The 18,414-nt window shown below is 34.2% G+C and overlaps 1 long non-coding RNA gene across 2 annotated transcripts; it reads right to left on the bottom strand.

Moving 5' to 3' along the window:
* Positions 1–3,597: 3,597 nt before the first annotated feature.
* Positions 3,598–6,117, bottom strand: LOC126706726 (uncharacterized). Of its 2 annotated transcripts, none has more exons than XR_007648701.1 (4): positions 5,733–6,117; positions 5,510–5,583; positions 5,080–5,145; positions 3,598–4,278 (listed from the first exon to the last, which is right to left on the bottom strand). It is a non-coding gene; the product is annotated as an uncharacterized LOC126706726 (long non-coding RNA). The 2 variants fall into 2 exon arrangements; XR_007648700.1 differs by having other exon boundaries at positions 3,598–4,090; positions 5,733–6,114.
* Between the last annotated feature and the right edge of the window lie 12,297 nt (positions 6,118–18,414).

Genomic DNA, 18,414 nt, shown 5'->3' with positions numbered 1-18,414 from the left:
AAGTGAGAATTGATAAGACGTGAGTTGCCATTGGTAGCCATTGAGTGTTGGCTAGCTATTTGAGCATGTATATATATTCACATTACCAGGCAATAGATAATCAAAATTAACCTGCGAGACCCATGACAGTTTATATAGTTTGAAACATGAATTAACAATTATAACACAATTGGGACGGTCTATTTGTAACCAAGTTAAGGTTTGGTCTATATTTTGAACATTTGTATTTTTTAAACTTTAGGAGTAGGTTTTTTTTTTTTTTTTGGTAACAAATATACAATAACAAAGTTACATTAGGAAAACGAAAGCACATTAAAAATATAGTAAACTCATTTCTCTGCCTTTTGGCACCAGGAATCTATCGTCACAGGAATAATTGAAAAGGTTCTTGGTCCAGTCAAATATATGAAAGAAGCTAGCCTTTGTTTTTCCCCATATAAGAAATGGTGTAGGACATTTTATGGCCTCTGCGGTCTTCTTCCGGTAAATTTGTTTATATTAGTTTTGGATTGAATTACTTCTTTTTGTTGCTTTCTAATTGGGATATATGTCAATATGTCATGCCCCGTCCCAATTGTTGGGAAAAAAAAATCCTAATCCCCTCTGTGTCTATGTGTGAATTAAAATATATAACTACCAAGCAATAGCAATATTATGGAAACAAAAAAAATTCAGCAAGCACCACATAAACACAACCACACAAGAACACCAAATCTTATGTGGAAAACCCTCCGGTGTAGAGGGAAAAACCATGGGATAGCTCCGAAAAAATATCCACTATGAAATAGAGATTACAACTATCAAGTTTATGCTAAACTTGAGTCCACAATAAATTGGATATACAACAAATAAATCTTAAGGAGTAAATACAATCTCACCACAAAGCCAGTAGTAAAATCTTCTTCTGAATACTCCAACTCTCCATGGTTGTCAGGGGCGGAGCTAGGATTTTTTGTTTGGGGGGACCAAATTTTGGTATTAATATATTAGTTTCGAGTCAAGATAAACCATCCTACACATGCGTAAATGTACATACAAAAATATAAACCTTAATATTTTGATACTAGAGTAGCTCATATATTATAAATACTAGTGTTTAACTTGCGCAATGCGCGGGATCATTTTACGTATTAGAAGACAATCAAAACTTATATAGTTTTTTTACTTTTAAATATTTTCAAACACAAATTTATACGTAGCTCAATATACTTCACCTACTTTTTTTTGAAAAATGTCATCCAATAATGTAACATGACATTATTTATAAATTGCAAATGTAAAGCCAACCAATATATTGATTATCAAATCCTTTCTATAAAGTAGATGTATATGTGACATGTCAATTCCTATTGGATTATATACCAACCCAAACCCAATAAAATGGCACATTCATTCATGACCAATTTGCGGTTAGATCCTATCAAAAAAAATCTCTATCCTTTTATAGAAAAATTGTGTACATGTCTTGAAGATGATATTTATAAATTGTGTCTATCCTTTTTGTTTCTTTTTACAATTTGTACAATTATGATAAAAAATTGAATATTCAACAAACAAATATAAAATAATGTTAATGTTAATGCATAGATTGAACACCACAATGGTTATGATTTGCATTAAATAAAAAAAAAAAAAAAAAAAAACCCACCATGTAAATAGAATAAATTGTTCTTGCAGATGCAAAATGCTTTCATCAATAAAATGCTAATTAGTTCTTTTATTTATTTTCTTAAAATTCCCATGACCTATATGCAAATTTTGGAGATCTTAATTTGTATTTTTATTTGACCTATATGCAAAGTTCATTAATATGCAATAATTGATACAATTGTTTATTTTCCTTACAATGAGAGACTAATTTGCCCACCAAGAAAAGGCTAAAAAAAAAAAAAAAAAAAAAAAAAAAAAAAAAAATAGATTTTGCAAAGGAAAAAAAAAAAAAAAAATAGTATTTTCTGAAGAAAGTAATGCTAAAAACTAAAGCAACATTAAAGACAATGGAAAAACTATTTGCAAAGACAATGGCAATCTTTGTATTTTTACTGGCTCAAAGCCAAAATCCAAATTCAATTTTACATACAACTTCATATTAAATTGTAAATCAGCCTCACTACACAAATCCACTTTTTCCTCTAATGTATCTTGTTGATCATACACTATTCAATAAACACTATTGCCACATTTATCTATGTTCTAGGTATTTAATTTACACAGAAGACTATAGCAACCACAATAGCTATCAATGTTGCTCAATGCTATGACAATCTTTTGACTCAAGAATTCTCCTTCCAGAATCTCATCTCTTTTCTTTATACTTGCACATTAATAGTGAGAAAATTTTTATGTTCCCAAAATCAAAACTAATCTACAAAAATCTGTAAAACCCAATCAAACACATTTGATTCAAGAATCTCTTCTAAAAGTTTGAATGGAATTAAGAAAAAAAGGGGAAAAAACCAAAGTTCATAGTATTGAGACACTAAAGAAAATAATAATCTGCCATTATAAAAAAAAAAAGAACTAACTTCATAAGAAATGGAATTGGTTTATTTTGATCATGTCCTACAGGAACCCACGTTATACTTTTCATACTTCTCTTTTTGATGATAATACAATTTCTGCCTTTTCAATCTAAAATAATATTAAACAATCAAAAATGAATTGAACTCCAACTGTTGAACCAAATTTGGTTTAACAAATAGAGAAAATCAATCACCCCACTAAACATGTGGCATAGTATTCTTAAATTTCACTTCTAATTTGCAAGTTGTAAAATCTGCACTACTAATTAATGAAATTAAATAAACAAAGAATCAAACCCAAAAGAAAAAAGAGGAATGAATTCGCCTTTGTTGTTTCCCATCTCAACTGTATATATTTTTATATTCCATGGCCATTGATCCTTATATCCTCACTTTTGCTTGATTCTTCCAACCTAAGTTGTGTATCGATATAATTGAGTTTGTGCACAAACTTTGAAAAATCATTGGGTTTGAAACTCTGCACTGGCTGTCATTGTGTTTGATATATATATATATATATATATATATAAAGATGTTTCTTTACTTTTTTAATTTATTTAACATTTGCTAACTATTCCGTGCATCGCACAGGTTAGCAACGTAATGTGGTTTTTCACTTGGATTTATACTCCATAACAGAATATAATAATGAAAGAAATTAGTGAGATATACTCTCTAAAAAAGTGGAGATTGGGAAATGTACAAATAATCTATTTATGCATCAGAAGTTAGAACAGTGACTAACTTGAAGGAAGAGAGAGATTACATGTTACCATAACCTATCACTTCCAAATCATCTTTAATCAAAGATTAAAATGAAACTACAATTCAAAATAATTCCAGCAATTACCCGTGTCCCAAATTCTAAGTTTCACCACTAATTGTGAGCAGCTTAATCTTAAAATTTGATCTCACCGAAATTAAAAAGAAAAAGGGAAAAAGGAAAAGGGAAAATGAGACTCTATTTTATGTGACAAATATATACTTATGAATTTCAAAACAATGTGTAATTCTTATGTGATATAGAAGGCAAAAAGGCACGCAAATAACCCAATTACATTTTCCACCCCAAAAATAAAATAAAAGGAAAAATCAAACTCAAATTCAGCTATCCTCAAAAAATAAAAATCCAAAATCAAAACAAACACTTTAAACTCCAAGCAACCATATCAATTCCCGCTCTGTTTGTAGGAAAAGGAAAAAGGAATATTACTTGAGTCTTACATTTGAGCACTAACGGCAATGGTAACCTTGTCCTTAGAAAAAGCATGCAACCTTAGTAAAAATGAACATTACAATTGGCAAACAATTTTAACCGCCATTGACAGCTCGACCCATAGTACTCAGTAATTGATGATCATAAAGAGGATCTAAAGCGCAAAATCAGACTCATAACATCAAGATTACATGAGAAAACACAATTCTCATGCAGTCGCAGATATCTCAGTAACATGGCACTACACAGTACTAAACATGCCGTGCTGCTTTATCTCTTAAGCTTTATCTTACATCAGGCTTCTCGGACAGCTTCTACATCTGCTTGCCTTCATGCTTCCACTCACCTTAAACTAAAATCAGAATTAAGAAACAATTGACCAAAAATTCAGTTCAAGCCTTTCTTCGAATAGTTTGATGGGAATTGAGAAACCAAGGAAAAAATTGATTTGAAAAAAACAAAAATAGATAATGGAAAATCCTTAAGAGAGAGAGGTTGAAGGTACCAGTGAAAGCGAAGATCGTTGGAAGCATAGTCAATCTATGTTTTCCATGCCCAACAACGATAGAGACAGAAAATAATTGGGATTATTCAACTGACATGATTATCATTTTTCTTGCTAACCCTTCTTAGGCAACATTCATGTTCTTTTACTTATTTAATCAAAAGTTTCAAATGCGTGTACTTTTATACACCACTGAACTTTAAGTAACTAACAATAAGTCTAGTAGTATGGATCCAAATCTGGCAAAATATTGTTTCAAAGCTAGCAAAAAATAGAGAAATCCATAAATACCGAAAACTGGAATGAAAGACAACACAAACCAGAATTTAAAAAACAGGTACAGGGAAACACACAATCAGTAAAAATAGAAATGCTATAAACCACAAACCAATTTTTTGAATCTTGTTTGAACTTCAAATGAGTAATTACAGAAGCATCAGAATGTAACATTTTGATTTTCCTTTTTTTCTATGTCTTTAGTACCAACTTTCATGACTCTTCTAAATTTTTTTGGATTGTGTTATTCAATTCCTCTTGCTTTAAAAAACACAACCGTTGGATCTCAACAACATACAAATGGACCACAAATATTCACTTAGGCATTTGAAAGTAACTCAAAAACATCAAACAAACATATAGTAAAAGAAAAATAGTAACAATGAATGCAAATATTAATTACGTTACAATTCAAATTTTTATTTTTCTTATTTCAACATGATAAGTCACAATCCAAATTGAGTCATGTGAGTTCAAATGTAAAGAGAACACTTCAATATTTGCATTCATTAAGGATCTTAACTCTAGCAAGAACCAAAGAAATTAAAATCTAACTGTACCTTTTAATTCTCTTATTGCAGAAGTCCCAATGTCTTTATCTGGCACAGGGAAACGGTATTCTGCAACTGGAGGGAGAAATAGAAGAAAAAGAAAAAAAATTCAGAAATTAATTTCAGTGGCAAACAAAGAAAAAAAAAACTGCCAAACAAGAACAAAATTCTAACCAAAAAAACAATAATCGACAAAACAAAACCCAAGAAATTGAAAAAATAAATGGGAATGGAGAACTCTCTCCTTCTCTCTTATTTCTTTGTTTTTGCCCCCTCCAAACCGAAATCATATATAACCCCAAATTTCAAAAAATGAAATCAAAACCTAATGTTAAACAAATACCTAAATAAAAATCAATCCAACCAAATTTCTCAAAACTAATTCATATTTCATACCCATACCCAGATCTAAGAAAGAATGAAAAAAAGAAAAACTTACTAGTGGTAGTTCTCTCAATGTCTATCTCCTTCTCATCTCTGTATCGCAAGGTTTATTTTTTCCTCCTTCTCTATCTTTGGATCGCAAGCATTGGTGTTAAAAAATTGAAAAGGAAGCAAAAGGAAAGTCACATATTAAAATCTGATTTCCTTAGCCCTAATTTTTTAATCCAAATCTAGAACCAAATTGGAAAAATTGAATGCATATAACAGATCTAATTTACCTAAAAAAAATCAAAAAAAGAATAGAACCCATCAGAGGCGTTGTTTGTGGGCAGAGGGGACTTTTTTCGTTCTTGACGCTGAAGTCAGTATCATCTTCCTTCTTCTGCTTCTTTCTCTGGTAAAATCAAAATGGCGAATGAACTCTGATCTTAGTGAGAGAAACAAAGAGGTGTTTTGTCAGAAATAGAGAGGCGATCTCTTCTTTCTCCGTGTCCCAGGATCACCTCTCTCTTTTTCTGTTTCTTTCTTCGTGTCTTCATAGCCTCTCTCTCTCGATTTCATCGCCTCTCTATTTCTCTGTCTCTCTTTTCTCTCGATCTTTCTTTCTCGTTTCTCCGTGTAGTATTTTTTTTTTAAAGCAGTTAGTTTCCTTTTATACCAAGAGACTCCAAACAGTGTTTTAATGTAGTGAAACATTATAGTTTATCGCTTTTAAATGGTGTTGTAGCATTACGAAACAATGTAATTTATCGCTTTTAAACTTAAACGTGTCTGAATTTTAGATAGACAGTTATCCTATTTGTCAACACCTCCTTAATTGCAAGGAAAGGCTTCTACTATTATATATAGTATATGATATTGTATATAAAATTAACAACTTTCAAATATATATTCACAAAATAATTTTTTAGGGAAACTTATTATCTTTTAAACTCCAATGAATATACAAAAACTGTCTAGTTCGATATTAAACACGTACAACAAACGAATTAGAGAAAACAAAAACTACCTTGTCTCTATAATTACTAGACCAATTGACAAATTCTATTGGTTTTTAAGAGCATTATTGGAATAACTCAAACATTTGGGGGGGCCAATTTCTATTTTTGTAACTAAATATTTAAATTTTTAATATTTATACATAATATAAAATAATTTTTTAAAATTCTGGGAGGGGGCCATGGCCCCCCCAAGCCATGCTATAGCTCCACCCCATATGGTTGTTGCACTCAAAAACTCCATGTGAACTCCACCAATTTATTTTCCTTGTGTGTAACTTGAGCAAAGAAAAATGTCTCATTTTTCTTTTCCACTCTCTCACACTATCACTGTGTTTCTCTCTATTTCTTCGGACTGCACCTCCTGAAGCTCTCACTTGTGTTTTTCTCACAATGACTGAATGGCTCTCTTGCTTCAGCTCTTCACTCAGTATGTTTCTCTCTCAATCACACTCACTGGCCAAATGACCCTTGCCTTTTGCTTCTTTCTTTTCTTTCTTCCTTCAGCGTGTTAGACACGCCTTGCATCAGCTTTGCATTAAACCAAAAGCTGATTTTGTGGGGCTTGAGAAGACATGCTCATAAATGAGCTTTGACAAAAGTAGCAAGCAAGTGGGCTGGACCCACTAGGTGCCACGCACCCAACACCAATGTCCCAATTTAATGGGTTTGAATAATGTTTAGGGACCTATTCTAAACTTTAAAGTATTATTTGAGTTACAAGAGTTTTTGTGGAACACATATGTTTAGGGACCTATTCTAAACTTTAAAGCATAGACAAACGATGAAATTGTCAACTAATTGTGGTTTTAGTGGTTGTAGTTAAAGTTTGCAGTTGACGCTCTACTTGAAAGAATTTCTAATTGAAGAAACTCACTCGACCGAGAATGAGACGCGATCAAGTAAGAAAAGAAGCCCACTTAGCGAATCAATAAAAGTAAGAGCTTTTTCACTCAAGCAAGACCAAGGAAAGCAGAATACCTATTTTTCTTTTAACCCTAATTTCAGTTTTCACTAAATATACCCTACTTTGAGCACCTATGGAACATGCCTTATGCACGATTTTTCTAGAGGCTAAGGCCTATTTGGTAAGTGTGTTTGAACACACTTTTGAGCATTTTAAACAACATTACACATTTTTTCACACATTTTTTCACTCACACGTATATCAAAAACACTCAAACAACATTACTCAAACTTCTCTACCAAACACCCCTAAGAGACCGTAAAACTCAAAGCTTTCAAGAGAAAAAAGTAATGCCTTTTCTCCCTAATATTTATTGAAAAACCATGCTATACTACCCGCTCGCCCTGTGATCCAAAGACAATGCTTGTGAGTTTGAAAGGTCTTTCTTCACCAACTTTGACAAACATTTTCGTCATTGTCCATAAAATTTGTTGGAAGCCTATGTATTCAAATCAAATATAATATTTTGCTTACTTTTTCATCTACTATTGTCACAGTACTTCTTACAATGGCATAATGACTCTATCAATCATGTGATAGAACAAGCCATACTTGAAGCAGAGAAAAAAGGCGTTGAAGTGTTTAGTCTAGGTCTCTTGAACCAGGCAAGTGTCAATTTTCTTTTTCTTTTTTCTCTCCTTTTTTCTTTTAATTGTAATTCACACTTTTTTTTTCCTCTTTTGTTAAATTGTATCTTAAGTATTTCTCCTTTAACTTTTTTTTTTTTAAATTGTCTATATATTTTTAATTGTTTTACTTTAGTCCATATACTTTCAAAATTGCTTTTAAAATGTCATTACTGATATTGGTAATATATTGACGTGGCTAATGGAATTCATGTTACGTAACATGAATTCCATTAGCCATGTCAGTATATTACATTGGGCCTATTAGAGATATATTAGACATGTCAGACATATTAGCCCAATGTTAGAAATATATTAGACATTGGGCCTATTACATTGAGATAATATGTCTAATATATCTCTAACACCCTCCCTCAAAACTCAAGGCGGAAGCTCAATGAAGGCTTGAGGTTGGATAAGCATGAGAAAATCCCTTGAAGATGCCTTGAAGAATGCATTTGAAGAAACCACGAAGAAGAATGTGCCAATTGACCAATTTTGGAGCTTCAAATGAAGAAACGGAGTCCAAAATTGGAATCTACGCGAAAAATTGAGCAAGATAAACCCTTTTGGAAATTTTAGGTCAAAAGTCAACACAAAAGTCAAACTCAAAATGGTCAAAGTCAACGGTTAATCAAAAGTCAACAGGTCAAGGTTAGTCAATAGGCTACAGGGTCTGGGTTTCTAGGTAGGGTCACGGATCGGATTGCAAAGTCGCTAACGTTATATAATGACGTGTCAATGACATGGATCAGGGCTGATATGGACGTGCTTGCATGGCTACTGACGTGGAGTGATGATATCATCCAATGACATCAGCGGGGGTTCTTTAGTGTGTGGCTAGAGCGTGAGATGTCCATCGACGCAAGGAGGGGAAGCTAGAAACCCAAGCGGTGCGTGTGGGCACGTGTGAATGAGATAGACGACCAGACTTCTTAGGTTTTGCAAATCGGCAAGCTATGAGGCCAACATAGTGGCATGTGTGGCCATAATTCTATCTGGGAGTTGAGAATTTTGGCAGCGCATGGGAGGAGGAGTCAGAGTCATTGTCCGTGTGTGGTAGTGCGTGCGACTGCCAATGGAGGTCGAGTTCTTGGGCTTTGGTCGCGGGAGGCCATGGAACATGTCTGTGGTGTTGGTTTTATCAAGCGAAGCTTCGATTTGCACAGATTTAAAAGGGGAGGCATAGATTGCTTGGGCTGTGATCTAAGACATAGCGACAAGACTGCGACAATGATCTGTGGAAGCTGTGTGATGCCGTGGGGTTCAGATCTAAAAACAAGCAGGGGTACTGTGGATCTGTGCTATGCATGTATGAATCTTCTATACTGTGTAAAGATATTTATGTGATACCAAGAACGAAATTTGGCTCTAATACCGTGTTAAATATATTAGCAACGTGATATATTATACCATGTTGTATATGCTAGAATGGATGCGAAAGGGAAAACATAGAATTGGAACACCGAGAACATGAGGGTTACGTGGTTTAGCCTTGTCGACCTACATCCACGGAGGAATACCTTAAGGGTTACATCTTTATCATGTAAGAGTGTAGTACAATAACTTGTGTTTCAATGAACTCTAACATTTGTATATATAGGCAACTAAATCCTAGACTGCTAGTACAAGTAGAAGTGGGCTTGGACCTATTACATTTGGCTAATATGTCTAATATATTCCTAATAGATGGAAGTAGCCTCGCAGCTGCCATTGTGCTAAACAACATTCCCAAAGGGACAATCCAAGTGCTTCTTCGAGGCAAAATCACTAAGGTTACCTGTGCAATTGTAGTTAATTTATGCAAACGGGGCATCCATGTATGTGTATTGTGTATACCTCTCAGATCCATGTCATAATAAGTTCACGAAGGCTTTCATTAATAAGCTGCATCATGCTATTTAGTGTTACTATACATGCACTAGTGGTGTAGTCAGTTTATAACAAATTTTTAAACTTAAGAAAAGCTCAAAGATGAAATAGCTTAAATTAATTTCGGAATTAAATGGGCCAGTAAAAAAGGTTTTTTTTTTTTTTTTTTTTAATCTTCTAACATGAGTTGAGCTCCTCATTTTAGGTATTACATGAGGATGAGCACATGAAGCTTAACAAATCGTTGGACATGAACTCAGAGAGTAGTTTGATCCTTTCAAAAAGTAACATTCAAAAGGTAAACCATAAAATACTTTCCCTCTATTATCTCAACCTTAAGTACATATCATATTTGTTCTTACTAAATATTTAAATTAGTATTCAAAAACTTATATATTATTGATTGACACTGTTAGGTTCTAAGGATTTAGAATCTAAATGTTTTAGAATTTCAATATGTAATGTTGGCAAACCATGATCAAAACTTAGAGTCTAGATTTAGGCTGCTCAAAGTATTTTTATTGTAAAGTTAGAATTGAGTAATTGCAGAAAATTACTATTCACTTTCTACAAGGCTCGATTGATCAAAAATTAGACTCGATTGATCGAACCTCGTGCAGAATATTTTTCTGTAGATTTTTTCCCACTCAAGCCCAAGCCCATATGACATGTAGGGTTTTATGTTTTGTCTTAAGTATAAAAGAAAAAACCCTAGCCACGTTTTTATGTTGTTGTTTATGCTATGTGTGTGAATCTCTTGTGAGATTTAGAGGTGTTTGCCTTCATACATACTTAGGGTTATCAAGATCAAGATTGATGTCAAGAGCTTGGTGATTGCTTCAGTTGCTGCATAAAGAGCTTAAAGAAAAACACAAGTGGGTGAATTTGTGGTTGCTATGGATCAAGGAAAAAAGTAGTCCGTGAACTCAAAGTTGTCACGTGGTCGTGGTAGTAAGTTTTCTACTCAAGATTGCAATAGGATGTTTGTGGTTAAGTTGCTATTGTAAAACTTCAATTCTTTCATAGTGGATCCGGTTTTACCTTAAGGATAGCTAGGTTAAATCCTCCCCAGGTTTTTTACTGGTTTGGTTTTCCTAGGTTATCATATCATTATGTTCTTTATTTTCCGCATTGATTATATGATATGACTTGCTTGTGTTAACCTAGATCTGAATAATTTGCCTAAGTTAATCACTTGGCTAAATAACTAGGTTAATTTGTTTGTGTTTAAGGGGTCTAAAAACGTACAAGTGGTATCAAAGCGGGTTAGCTATAGTATTTAGATCTTTTGATCTAAGAGTTGATCCTTGACTCCTACTGTCATGGATTCTTGGAAGTTCTTATTGCTAATATTCCAACTTGTCTACTTGTGGTTTATGTCTCTTGTTGCTTTTGATAAATCTTTCCTTGAGCATCTTGGTATAATTACATGTGATGATAATTATGTGTGTTATACTGTTTTAATCACCTTAAAGGCATATGATTTTTGTCTTTGGTATTTGGATAGTGGTTGTTCCAAGCATATGACAGGAAATAAAGTTTTATTCAAGACATTCTTTGAAGGAAAGATTGGGACAGTCACGTTTGGAGATAGAAGCAAATCTGTGATCAGAGGCATTGGAATTGTGGACATTTCAGGGTTGCCAGTTTTTGAAGATGTCCGGTATGTTGATGGGTTGAAGGCTAACTTACTCAGCATTAGTCAGATTTGTGACAATGGACTGAATGTTCTCTTCACCAAGTATGAATGTGAGATACTTGATGGAGGAGGTGACTGTATGTGTATTGGTGTGAGGACAGCTGACAACTGTTATGGTATAACACCAAGTATAAGCAATAAGTGTTTTAGTGCAAAGATCAATCAAGTAGACTTATGGCATCAATAGTTGTGACATGCAAGTCACAAGCAATTAGAGATGTTTTCCAAGTGTGGTGCAGTTATTGGTTTGCCCAAGTTTGAGAAGATAGAAAAGTGCATTTGTGGACCATGTCAGATGGGTAAACAAGTGAAGTCCAAACATCCGTTTGTAACTGAAGTTCAAACTTCAAGACCTCTAGAGTTGTTGCACATTGATCTCATGGGTCCTGCCAGAGTTCAGAGTTTAGGTAGAAAGAGGTATATTCTAGTTGTTGTGGATGATTTTACTAGATATACTTAGGTTGTGCTTTTGAGAGATAAAGCTAAGGCTCCTGAAAAGATGATACACTTGTGCAAGAAATTGCAGCTAAGAAAGGTGCTGTGATAGCTAGAATTAGAAGTGATCATGGAAGAGCATTGGAAAACACAAAGCTGGCTACCTTCTGCAATGATCAAGGCACACATCAAGAGTTCTCTTCACCCAAGACACCACAACAGAATGGAATAGTGGAACGGAAGAATAGGGTTGTTCAAGAGATTTCTTGTGTCATGCTACACAACCAAAAGATGCCCAAGTCCTTTTGGGGAAAAGCAGTTAACACTGCTTGCCATACACTAAATCGGGTGATTTCAGACCTGACTCCAAGAAAACTCCTTATGAACTCTGGAGAGGAAAGAAGCCTGTTGTCAAATACTTTCGGATATTTGGCAGTGATTGTTATATTCTGCGTGATAGGGAGAACCTAGAAAAATTTGGTGCAAAGAGCGACAAGGGATACTTTCTGGGATATTCTTCCACTAGTAGAGCTTACAGAGTATACAATCTAAGAACTAAAATAGTCATGGAGTCTTCAAATGTGGTGATCAATGATGAATTATGTTCAGAACCTCATTCAAAAAACACTCTTTCGATTCAAGAAAAGCCTATGGAGGTTGAGGATTCTATTCCTGAATATTATGTTTGGAAGTATGGTGATGAAGAGCTACTATTGTTGAATGATATTGTTTCAGTACCATCAAATTCGGAACCATCCACACCGGTTCATGAAACTCAACAAGAACAAAAAGAGCCTAGTCCTTCATCAAAATAAAAAGGTACCTCTACATCTCTAGTCAAAGGTCCATCTTCTAGAGTAAAGTTAAATCACCCTGCCACAAACATATTGGGTAGTTTGAATGATAACATGAGATTGAGATCCAAAGTCTTGAATGTAATTACTCACTCATGCTATCTATCCCAATTTGAACTGAAAAAGGAGGATGAAGCACTTCAAGATGCTGATTGGGTTAATTCTATGCATGAAGAACTTCATCAATTTGTTCGGAATGATGTGTGGGAATTAGTTCTTAGACCAAAGGGAGTGAATGTGATTGGAATTAAGTGGATTTTTAAAAACAAGTCAAGTGAACATGGTACTGTTATTAGAAACAAATCAAGACTTGTTGCTCAAGGATACACACAAGTGGAAGGGATTGATTTTGATGAGACTTTTGCACCGGTAGTAAGACTGGAATCTATTAGGATACTTTTGGCCATAGCAAGTCACTTGAATGGGATGTTGCAAGAAGAGGTATATGTTGAGCAACCAAAGGGTTTTGTTGATCCTCACAGATCGGATGATGTCTACAAGTTGAAGAGAGCCCTCTATGGTTTGAAACAAGCTCCCAGGGCATGGTATGATAGGTTAACTGCATATCTCACTGAGCATAGATTCAAAAGAGGATTTGTAGATACTACTCTCTTCATATGAAAGGATAATAATTATTTTGTAGTAGCTCAAATTTATGTTGATGATATTGTTTTTGGTGCTACTAATGATTCTTTTGCTTAATCTTTTGCAAATGAAATGAAGGTGATATTTGAAATGAGTATGGTTGGTGAACTGACTTATTTATTGAGATTATAGGTGAAGCAAACAGATTCTAGAATCTACATCAACCAAGCAAAGTATGCTAGAAATCTAGTCAAGAGATTTAGACTTGACAAAGCTGCACATGCTAGAACACCAATGGCTGCTAATGCAAAGTTAACCAATGATCCATTGGGTGAGTTTGTTGATGTTACATTATATAGAAGTATGATTGGTTGTTTTTTGTATTTAACTGCAAGTCGTCCTGATATTGCTTTCAGTGTTGGTGTATGTTCTAAGTTTCAATTTAATCCTAAGATTTCACATTTAAATTCTGTTAAAAGAATCATAAATTATGTTTGTGGAAATTGTGATTATGGATTGTTTTATAGCAAATAGTCAAATTTGTCTCTTGTTGGATTTTCTTATTCAAATTGGACTGGCAATGCTGATAATAGAAAAAGCACCACTGGTGGGTGTTTTTATGTAGGAGCCAATCTTGTTGCTTAGATAAGTAAAAAGAAAAATTCTGTCTCTCTGTCTACTGCAGAAGCAGAATATATTACTGCTAGAAGTTGTTGTTCATAGCTTCTTTGGATGAAAAAGCTTTTGAGTGATTATGGGATATCACAAGACACCATGGTTGTCTATTGTGATAATTCTACTGCTATTGATATATCTAAGAACCCTGTTCAACACTCTAAGACTAAGCACATAGAGATTAGATATCATTTTATTAGGGATTTGGTTGAAAGAAAGATTGTGGCTCTTGAATATATCCCTACTGAACGTCAGAATGCTGATATCTTCACCAAACCACTTGATAGAAGTAAGTTTGAGGCATTTCATCAAGTAATTGGTGTGATTCCGTGTCCCTAATCATCTTTAGTTCTCATGGTCCTTATGCTTCATTGCTCTATTCATTGTGACCATTCCTCTTTGTTGTTTTTTTTTTTCTTTGTTTTTCTAGGATTTGCATTGCATAACATTCATGCATTTCATACTGGGTTGTTTTTGTTATTCTTTTCAAAAATTAAAAAAAAGGGGGGAAAAAGGAAAGAAAAATGTGTTTTGCATTATTTTCTTGGATTTAATATCAAGGTTGGCCATACTATCTTTACATAACATGTTTATGTACTTTGTTTAGCTTAGATGAGCTTATTTTATTACACTTTATTAGTTTCAGCTTTGTAGTGCATATTGTGTGGGAGATGTTTATAGTTTTTGATCACATGATCTTGATCTTGAAGTCAAATGTCTTTGATTGTTGGACTTAAACTTAATGAGAAAGGCATAAATAACCATCTCACCAATGTTGACTAGCCAATCATGAACACCTTAGTGCATATCATAAGATTTTTTACTCGAGAAAGTGTAGCACATGCACAAAAAGAAAATAAGGTGTAGCCTCGATTTAAATGCTAAAATTGGTGTGTACATTGTTGGGCTATAATTAATTCACAATCAAATAAAATTGGTGTGTACATTATCGTGGCTATTTTAATAAGTTTCTAATCAAATAAAAATTGATGTGTATATTATGAGGCAAATCAAGAAACTTACATGATTGCAAGCTTACTTTCTAGGAGATGTGGGAGTTATATGATGTAACTCTTTAGGTGATAGTCTCTTTCAAACTTATGTGATGAATTGTGTAGAAATTGTGATTGATAACTATTCACATATCACCTCACATGTATCTCAAGCTATTGCTAATTGCACACACTACACAAGTTACTCTTTGCTAAACTTAGTACATTATATTGTGTATGATCTTGTTGTGACCATCCAAGATTAAAAGTCCCTTGATTTTAATGCAAAATGTGTTTAAATTTTGAGATTTGAGGACAAATTGATTGAAAATCTTGTTTTTGGAAGATCTGGGTTAAATTTAAGTGTTTTTGAAAAACTTTTCATCTCATACTCATGCATTCTATTCATAAAACATTGTACTTTGAGGAGTTTTTGCATTAAAATGCTCTGTTTTTCAAAAAATTGATTTTTCCAGATTTTTGATCGATCGAACCTATTGCTCGACCAATCGAAATTGCGATTAAAATTTTGGTTTGAATCTGCCTGGCTCGATCACTGCTCGATTGATGCTGGATCGATTGAATGTGATTTTCGATTAATCGAACCCATTTTTTGACCAATCAAAAATCGTTCAGAGAGTTTTTTAAAACATGAGCTTTTCACATGTTCTTCACTATTTCAAACTTTTCAAAAAGCTATTTTCTCTCTCTCTTCGATCGATCCAGATTCATGACAATTTTTTGTCGTTTTCCCTCAAAATTTTCTCAAGGTTTTTGATGTCTAGTACTAGTAAGACCATTCTACCCTTTCTTTTTTAGTTTAATCTCATTTTTCATGCACTTTAGGGAAATTTTCGGACCTAATAATTTTTGGGGTTTGTGATGCTTGAGATGATTTCTTTCAAAATTGATCAATGGGTTTTTGTTATTGGATGATGTAGACATGTTTTTCATGGTTTATTTTGATCAATTTGGTGAATTGGGAAGAATTGGAAATTCTAGGGCTTGAAACTCAACGAAATTGGGGATTTTGTTCAATTGAGATTAATTTGATGAAATTGGCTTGTGTAATTGATTCATTATGTCATTATATACTGTTATCTAACTTGTGTAATGATAAATTGATCAATTTGTTGGGATTTTTGAAATTGGTTTTTTCAAAGTTTGGGTTTTTGTTCTAAAACTCTATGTTCAAGCCAATTCTGTGTTTTCAAAGTATAATTGAACTGTTCTCAATGCATTAGAGCATGCATCATTTGTTTATTCTGTTCATGCATCATATAGATTTTTTTTTTGTGCTTTAACCATGTCTGATGCAGTCTACCCTTGGGTTTTCTTTGTTTTCTTTCTTTGGTTCTCTTTTGTCTATCCTATTCCAACTCTTAGCATCATGACTAGGAAGACTAGAGCCAATAGGAAAACCACCTCCTTTTCTTCTCCAACCTTTAAGAGTGATAGGTTTCGAACTCAGAAAAACCAAGAGACCTTTGAGAAGCTAAACATCTTTAGATCAGTGTGGGCTGAGAGAAAAGTTGTGTTAGATGAGTTAGACCTGGAAATTAGGAGGAATTTTGAGCGTAGGGGCTGGTTACCTTTGTTGGATATAGATCATCCTCCTTCAGCTACCTTGATTAGAGAGTTCTACTTGAACCTCTTTGTCCACTCCAATGATTCCAACACTCAGTTTGTGAAGAATTGGACATGGGGTGAAGAGTATGTCATTCCTCCTTCGGTAGTGGCCTCTTCTCTTGGGGTGCCTAAGGTACAACATCTTGTGTACCCTTATGATGAGACCCCTCCTCTAGATGACAGTATGTCATATCTCACTGGTACTTCCATTTAGTGGGGTACTGATCCTCGGATTACCTCTCATGAGTTGACCGAGATTCATTATTTGTTTTTCTGGATTTCTTGCCATTCGATCTGGCCCATCTCTCATTTGCACACCATTCCTATCGAGAGATGTGCATTTTTGTATGCCCTTGTGACAGATGCTCCTATGAGTTGTCCTACTCTTTTCATTTGATTCTTGGTTGAGGTTTATAGGAGTAGTTCTATTGCACATGGTCTTTTCTTTCTTGTTTTTATTCATCGGATTTTGTTACATCTAGGATTAGATGAGTTTCCTACATCTGAGCCCGTACACATTATAACTCCCATAGGTGCCATCTTCCTTAGGCAAAGAGCTGCTCAGATGAGAGCTAGCTCTAAACACCCTCTTGTAGAGTCTTCTTCGGGTGTTGCACCTCCTCCTCCTCCTTCTTTTGGTGATCCCACAGTTGAGGAGTATGTTGATCTGACTGCTGCTGCTACTCCTCCACCTTCTACTTCTGATGATTCTAGCATTCATCATATGCTGGATACTGTCATGACCGTTCAGGCGGCTTATGGTCAGCTTTTGGTGGACGTAGTTACGAAGCTTCAGGCCTTGCGTGCGGATTCGGCGAGTATTTGACCGTCACCTCCACCACCTCCTTTTGAAGATGAGTCTTGATTGCCCTTTGGCAATTCGTCACAAAAAGGGGGAGTACATATGGATGGAGATAGGGGGAGATTTTTGAGTTTTTTTGGAGCATTGGAGCTTTAGATTATATCTAGGTGCTTCATCTTATACTTATTTTTTGGCTCATGATGTATTTATCTTGATGTGTTTATTTTTATGTGATGTATATGTTAGGGGGAGACATTATATTTTTTATTTCTGTTTCTTGTTTCACATTTTGCTACATTTGCTATTGATTTATATGAGGTTATTCATGTTATATGTCTTTTATTTTGAGTGTTTCAGGAATATACATGTTGATTCAGTTGTGCTGCTGTCTACACTTGCAATTGATAGATAGTAGTTAGGTTGAATTGTTTTTGGTTGGGTAATTTTATTGTAATGGGCTGTTTTTGTAACTTTGAGCATATTGTTTTATTATGTGTTTTGTCACGGATTGCCAAAGGGGGAGTTTGTTAGGTTCTAAGGATTTAGGATCTAAATGTTTTAGAACTTCAATATGTAATGTTGGCAAACCATGATCAAAACTTAGAGTCTAGATTTAGGCTGCTTAAAGTATTTTTATAGTAAAGTGGGAATCGAGTAATTGTAGAAAATTACTATTTATTTTCTGCAAGGCTCGATCGATCGAACCTCGTGCAGAATGTTTTTCTGTAGATTTTTTCCAACTCAAGCCCAAGCCCAAGCCCATATGACGTGTAGGGTTTTATGTTTTGCCTTAAGTATAAAAGGAAAAACCCTAACCACGTTCTTA

This window comes from Quercus robur, chromosome 11 (assembly GCF_932294415.1).
Source record: "Quercus robur chromosome 11, dhQueRobu3.1, whole genome shotgun sequence".
In the NCBI taxonomy this organism is placed as follows: Eukaryota; Viridiplantae; Streptophyta; class Magnoliopsida; order Fagales; family Fagaceae; genus Quercus; species Quercus robur.
Note: the sequence above shows the minus strand (reverse complement) of the source record. Positions and strands in the feature narration are given on the sequence as shown.